This window comes from Schistocerca serialis, chromosome 5 (assembly GCF_023864345.2).
Source record: "Schistocerca serialis cubense isolate TAMUIC-IGC-003099 chromosome 5, iqSchSeri2.2, whole genome shotgun sequence".
Taxonomy (NCBI): Eukaryota; Metazoa; Arthropoda; class Insecta; order Orthoptera; family Acrididae; genus Schistocerca; species Schistocerca serialis.
In genome coordinates, this window is record NC_064642.1 from 700582936 (window position 1) to 700590395 (window position 7460).

Below are 7460 nucleotides of genomic sequence, written 5' to 3' on the forward strand. Positions count from 1 at the left end.
ACACCCCGTGAAGCGGACACCACGTGCGCGGCCGCCATGTGATCTACAGCGGTTCATAGAGTAGTGGGGGTTGTGACAGTGAGTGTGGAGCAGTGCAAAGGGGACGATGGTTCCCCCAGTAGAGCAGCGAGTGTTCGTTGTGGAAAGTTACGTGACAACAAAGTCGTGGAAACGGTCAGAGTGCCAACAAAGAGCATCATGTAACACTTAGTCCGAAAGTGGCGTCAGACACGATTTGTTTTGAACAAGTCAAAAAATATTCCGAAACGTCCTGCACCCCAGAAAATGTGGCTGCAGTTTACCAGAAAATGGTTCTGAGTTCTACCAAATCAACCCAATGAAACTTCCTGGCAGATTAAAACTGTGTGCCCGACCGAGACTCGAACTCGGGACCTTTTCCTTTCGCGGGCAAGTGCTCTACCAACTGAGCTACCGAAGCACGACTCACGCCCGGTACTCACAGCTTTACTTCTGCCAGTACCTCGTCTCCTACCTTCCAAACTTTACAGAAGCTCTCCTGCGAACCTTGCAGAACTAGCACTCCTGAAAGAAAGGATATTGCGGAGACATGGCTTAGCCACAGCCTGGGGGATGTTTCCAGAATGAGATTTTCACTCTGCAGCGGAGTGTGCGCTGATATGAAACTTCCTGGCAGATTAAAACTGTGTGCCCGACCGAGACTCGAACTCGGGACCTTTGCCTTTCGCAGGAGAGCTTCTGTAAAGTTTGGAAGGTAGGAGACGAGGTACTGGCAGAAGTAAAGCTGTGAGTACCGGGCGTGAGTCGTGCTTCGGTAGCTCAGTTGGTAGAGCACTTGCCCGCAAAAGGCAAAGGTCCCGAGTTCGAGTCTCGGTCGGGCACACAGTTTTAATCTGCCAGGAAGTTTCATATCAGCGCACACTCCGCTGCAGAGTGAAAATCTCATTCTGGAAATCAACCCAATGACTGTTGCAAGAGACCGGCGTATCACGTCGGTCATGCGGACGAATACTCTACCTGGCCCTGCACATGTATCCCTAGAGAGAGTCTGCTATTCAGGTATTAAAACCAGTAGGTGCTCCTCAGGGCCTCCAGTTTTGTGAGTGTCTGTCCACTGAGATAACAAAGAATGGCTTCAACATGGATCTGTTTTTTCTATCTGATGGAGCTTGGTTTCACCTGAGTGGTTATGTCGTGAGGTTATGTCAACTAACAGAGTTACAGGTTCTTTGCAGGGCAAAAGTGAAATGAGCGTATGGCATCGTTGGCCGGGAGGCCCCTATTCGGGGAAGTTCGGCCGCCAAGTGCAAGTCGTATTTCATTCGACGCCATATTGGGCGACTTGCGCGCCGGTCATAAGCATGAAATGATGATGAGGACAACATAACACACAGTCCCTGAGCGGAGAAAAATCTCCAACCCGACCGGGAATCGAACACATGCTCGCATGCGTGGGAGGCGAGCACGTTACCACCCAGCTAAGCAGGCGGACTTCGCAGAGGAGAATTCGCATAACTTGCACGAAACACAATTACATGGTCGGAAGGTTGGGTTTTGTTGTGCAGTGTCTGCACGCTGCATTACTAGATCATCTTCTTTCATTGGCGCGTTACATTGCCAACATTTTGAAACCATTTCTGGCAGCACTGTCGGAGGAAGCAAAGACCTATATTTACTTCTAACAGGATGTAGCAGCTGCCCATTCAGAAGGCCGAACCTTGGAGCACAGTTACACAATCTTCACGCTGGACAGAATTATTAGCAGAGGTCAGTTTGTTCGCAGCCTTAGCTGGCCACTCATTTCACCCGATCTGTCAGTGTGTGAGTACTTTGTGTGGGCAGTCTAAGGTGTAACGCAGCAACCTTCATAGTCTTCAAGAACAGCAGCAGAATCTTTCGGTGTAGACTGCAGCTATTCCAGCACTCCAGCTTGGACCCGCCTTCATCAGCTTGCTGACCAGGAACCAAAAGTGCCAAGAGATGAATGATGATCACTTTCAACATTTGCTATAGTCAAGTTAGTATTGCATTTCCTTTCCTCTGCTGTGTTCCTTTGTACTCTGGATCTCTGTTCTCCGGGCTCTTTTATTTGCTCCAACCTGTACCTCTACTGCCAATTCCACTGTTCGAAAGTTTGCAGCAAGAAGAGATGGTGAATTTTATCTAATTTTTCAGTGCTCACCGAGCTGAAGGTGCAAGCAGAGGCACTACTAATTCTAATTTGACAGCAATTTCTGCTACGTTCGTTATGAGGTTATTAGAGCTTACAGATGTGTTAAGTGCAGGAAATCTTAGGAATATTAGCATTTACTGTTGCTAACATATTATTTGCGTTGGTGTTGTGTTTGTTGCAGCTTTCCACGTCAATCTGTCCTCTGCAAGTCTCTTCATCTCCGAAAAATAACCCAGTCACGAAGACCAAAAAAGATCGCTTAGGGGAGGAAAATCGTGTAGACACAGATTTTTGCACAGTACTAAGACGGAATGTCCTGGACAAAATACTAAGAATCTTGGTACCTAGAGTGACAGCTTTGGGATGCAGGAGCGTTTAAAGATCACTTAAAAAATGGTTCAAATGGCTCTGAGCACTATGGGACTCAACTGCTGTGGTCATAAGTCCCCTAGAACTTAGAACTACTTAAACCTAACTAACCTAAGGACATCACACACATCCATGCCCGAGGCAGGATTCGAACCTGCGACTGTAGCGGTCGTGCGGTTCCAGACTGTAGCGCCTTTAACCGTTCGGCCACTCCGGCCGGCAAAGATCACTTACTTAAAGCTTATCTCTAATAACTCGGAAACCGCTGCACCTATCGAAACTGTTTCCCAGTGCAAAATTACATTTAACACTTTACAGTAAACTACATTAAATTTCCAACAAATAAGGTCTTCTTCATTTTTTTTACGTTAGAACTAATAGTTCCGGCGTTGCAGGGGATGAAAAAATCGCAGATTATTAAAAATGTTGCTTTAGCGATATAAAATTATTGTTTGTCTTTAAATGAATTGGGTTAAACAAGAATATTAAATGTTTGTACCACATCTTAGTAGTACCGTATTAAGGGATAAACTGTCATCCACGCATGTAACCGGATGAAAAGGGGGATGGGGGATGGGGGATGCACGTGGTAGAAGCGCGAGAGAAGACATGCTATTTCCTCCTCCGCGGGTCTGCAGACTGAAGAGCAAGCAGGTGATTCTCCACTCTTGTCTACACCACTACGTCACAAGAAGCAAGAACAGGGTGTCTCAGAAAGCTATATCGATCCCCCACAACACCCCTTTTGAAGCACTGGCAACACAGAGCGCAGACGTGTCCGGTGGGGCTGTTTATTTTCAACAATATGCATTAACACTACATGGAATGTAGATATGAGTTACTACTAACACTAACGCATGAAATACGTATGGACATAATCTACGTAAATCTCTGCACAGTGATCTACACTGCTAGAGGGGAAATTGATTCTTACTTTGCAAGATATCAGATAGCAAGACTCTTTTGCTATTCCTGTTGTCTAATTTTCTAATATAATTAGCCGATCTTCGCCTGGTTTAATTTGTTTGTATCTTATTAACTTTGTTTTGCTTTAGTTAATATTCATCTTAAAAGCTATTTTCAAGACACTATCTACTCCGTACATCTAATCTTCCGACTCTTTCGCTGTCTTGGTCAGATCTGCTGTGCCATCAGCAAACCTCAAGGTTTTTGTTATATAATAGTTAAGTAATGTCAAGAGCTCGGATGGAAATCCACTTCTAAGCAAAGAAGGGAAAGCAGAAACGTGGAAGCAGTACATAGAGGGTCTATACAGGGGCGATGTTCTTGAGGACAATATTATGGAAATGGAAGAGGATGTAGATGAAGATGAAATGGGAGATATGATACTGCGTGAAGAGTTTGACAGAGCACTGAAAGACCTGAGTCGAAACAAAGCTCCGGGAGTAGACAACATTCCATTAGAACAACTGACAGCCTTGGGAGAGCCAGTCCTGACAAAGCTCTACCATCTGGTGAGCAAGATGTATGAGACAGGTGAAATTCCCTCAGACTTCAAGAAGAATATAATAATTCCAATCTGAATGACATCAGGTGTTGACAGATGTGAAAATTACCGAACTATCAGTTTAATAAGTCACAGCTGCAAAACACTAACGCGAATTCTTTACAGACGAATGGAAAAACTGGTAGAAGCCGACCTCGGGGAAGATCGGTTTGGATTCCGTAGAAATGTTGGAACGCGTGAGGCAATACTGACCCTACGACTTATCTTAGAAGAAAGATTAAGGAGAGGCAAACCTACTTTTCTAGCGTTTTTAGACTTAGAGAAAGCTTTTGACAATGTTGACTGGAATACTCTCTTTCAAATTCTGAAGGTGGCAGGGGTAAAATACAGGGAGCGAAAGGCTATTTACAATTTGTACAGAAACCAGATGGCAGTTATAAGAGTCGAGGGACATGAAAGGGAAGCAGTGGTTGGGTAGGGAGTGAGACAGGGTTGTAGCCTCTCCCCGATGCTATTCAATCTGTATATTGAGCAAGCAGTAAAGGAAACGAAAGAAAAGTTCGGAGTAGACATTAAAATCCATGGAGAAGAAATAAAAACTTTGAGGTTCGCCGATGACATTGTAATTCTGTCAGACAGCAAAGGACTTGGAAGAGCAGTTGAACGGAATGGACAGTGTCTTGAAAGGAGGGTATAAGATGAACATCAACAAAAGCAAAACGAGGATAATGGAATGTAGTCGAATTAAGTCGGGTGATGCTGCGGGAATTAGATTAGGAAATGAGACACTTAAAGTGGTAAAGGAGTTTTGCTATATGGGGAGCAAAATAACTGATGATGGTCGAAGAAGAGAGGATATAAAATGTAGACTGGCAATGGCAACGAAAGCGTTTCTGAAGAAGAGAAATTAGTTAACATCGAGTATAGATTTCAGTGTCAGGAAGTCGTTTCTAAAAGTATTTGTATGGAGTGTAGCCATGTATGGAAGTGAAACATGGACGATAAATAGTTTGGACAAGAAGAGAATAGAAGCTTTCGAAATGTGGTGTTACAGAAGAATGCTGAAGATTAGATGGGTAGATCACATAACTAATGAGGAGGTATTGAATAGAATTGGGGGGAAGAGGAGTTTGTGGTACAATTTGACTAGAAGAAGGGACCGGTTCTGGCGGCAGAATTTTACGACGAAGGTCTTTCAAAGCTTGTCCACCGCTACGATAAGTGCCTCAATGTGTTTGATGACTATGTGAAAAAGCAGTAGGTCAGTCGCTATTTCAGATGTATATAATAAAATGTATTTCTTGTACTTAGTTTTTTGAATGCCAAAGCGTTCCCTACTTTCCGAATAGCCCTCGTATTTCAACCGTCATCATAAAACCTCATAAGTCTTCCTGAACGTGGAGAATCACTGATGTCAAAACGATTCTCGTTAAAATGAGAAGACAATTTTCTTGCTGTACTCTGCCCAACGATATTATCGTCATACACGGCGCAAATGGTTCTGGCTGCCTCCGCTGCTATCACCCCTGTTCTGACAAAAAGAGAAGAGTAGTCGGAAATGGTCCAATTTCTCCACTTGACACTCCATTTCCTAGAGCCCACAGCTCCACTCACTGTGTCCGAACGACAAAACGACTATTTTTAAACCCAAGTAGCAACAGTGAACTACACATAAAAACTTACAATCCATAAATAAACCCATAGCGACCGGAATACCAACATGCAAAGCAACAATGCTAAGAACTTAACACCAACTTAATATAATCATGTATTCGCCATGTTTACGAACACCAAGCGAGTAGTGGAAAATTACTTAAGTTGTAACGCGTCCCTCTATAGTGGACTTAAGTGCTCATCTTGAGGTTGAAGCAGTTCTGTCCATGTTTGCTTACAAATAAATTTGTTTTTCGAAGGGGTCGTTCTTGAGCAAAAAATTGTTTCGCTCAAAGCAAGCTCCTTCCGAAACAAATTTATTTCCCTGCTGTTGAGTTCTCCACTAGCACATCCCTCCTAATGTTTGAATGCTCCAGCATATTCCACTTAACCACACTCGTCTACTACAAATGAAAAAGTTTAGTATCTTGCCTTTCTGTCAGTCGGGTGGATAGTCGCGACCCAGGCCCTCTTTCGTTCAGTGTTTCTATGGCCAATTATTCACATGCTCGGCAACCACTAGTTTTAGCCTGTCCAAGTTCCTCGAGTAGTCAACGACTTCCCCACTCCTTATCATAAAACCACCAGACTGCCGTTTTATCAGTGGTAAATTATAATCTCGTGTTATTGGTGCACACTTTCTCCTCTGCACAGCTTTGACGACATCATGTCTGAGTTCCTTTGGTCACTTTCACAACAACGGCCGCCGACAGAAGATACCACGCACCACCTCGTTTCCACTAACCGTCGATCGATTCCTTCCAAATTCTTGAGATTCCAGCCGATCGGCCTTCACATTATCATCTGAGATATTAAAGAGAATCGTTTTGCTGTGCGCCATTACATAGTTATCTCTATTTCTCTTTCTTACGAAAGTATATAACTACTTTGCTGTACAAACAAAAATTTTAAATAAAGTAAATACAGCATGTATAATACCTCAGACTGAAAATTTACTAGTCGAAATAGGGCGAATGGCCGAAAGGAGAAAGTCCAGCTCACAAGAAATTAGTGTATTATTATTCAAGGGAAAATTATAAAACTGGTATTCTGTTGTCGGTTGATGGCAAAGAAGCTCTATAGATTAAAGTGAATTTGGAGTTCTCAGAGAATACGCTTGTTTCTCGTGTGATTCCAGTGACGTTATTCCAGTGAGAACTGCCACGAGACGAACTTGACATGATAATTAGCGGAAAGGTAATTCTGAATAACAGCTATAATTAATCCCTCATAATCTGCAAAGAAACTTCAATGACATCAGTTTTTAATTAAATGTGTAAATTTAATTTGTTTTGAGTAATTACGGGACGGATCTGACAACTGCAGTGATCACAGTCCGATTAACTTTGAATTATATGACTTCGGTAAAAAGATTTTTCAGTTTGTAAAAATTAAATTTTTACAGTGTCATTTGTAATTCTTTAGGATAATTAAGTCTGTTTCACCCAACAGAAACTATTTAACAATAACATAATGAAAATATCGATGTCATTTTTTTAACACTCAAGGTGGAGGAAGTCGTCTGAAAGTGCAAAAAAGTAGTCGACCGTGGAAGTATTAACGCAGACTCTGAGAATATATCAGCACTGTCTTAACCAGAATTTTGCACGCACTACCAGTGCTATAACGCATTGTTCCTAGTACAGAAACGGTATTAACAATGAAACATACATGTAGATGTTATACATTTATTATAGAATTTGTCCGTTAGTCCATGTCGCTCAGATGTTGTATGAGGCTTGAGGAGTATGAAGTTATCGGCTCCCAGTGTGTGACTGAAACAATCGTCCCTCCTCACGCAAAGAATTCAGATATTAT

The 7460-nt window shown here is 42.7% G+C and overlaps 1 non-coding gene across 1 annotated transcript; it reads left to right on the plus strand.

The window, feature by feature from the left end:
- The first annotated feature begins 786 nt into the window (after positions 1–786).
- Positions 787–861, plus strand: Trnal-caa (transfer RNA leucine (anticodon CAA)). The gene has a single exon. It is a non-coding gene; the product is annotated as a tRNA-Leu (tRNA).
- The last annotated feature ends 6599 nt before the right edge of the window (positions 862–7460 follow it).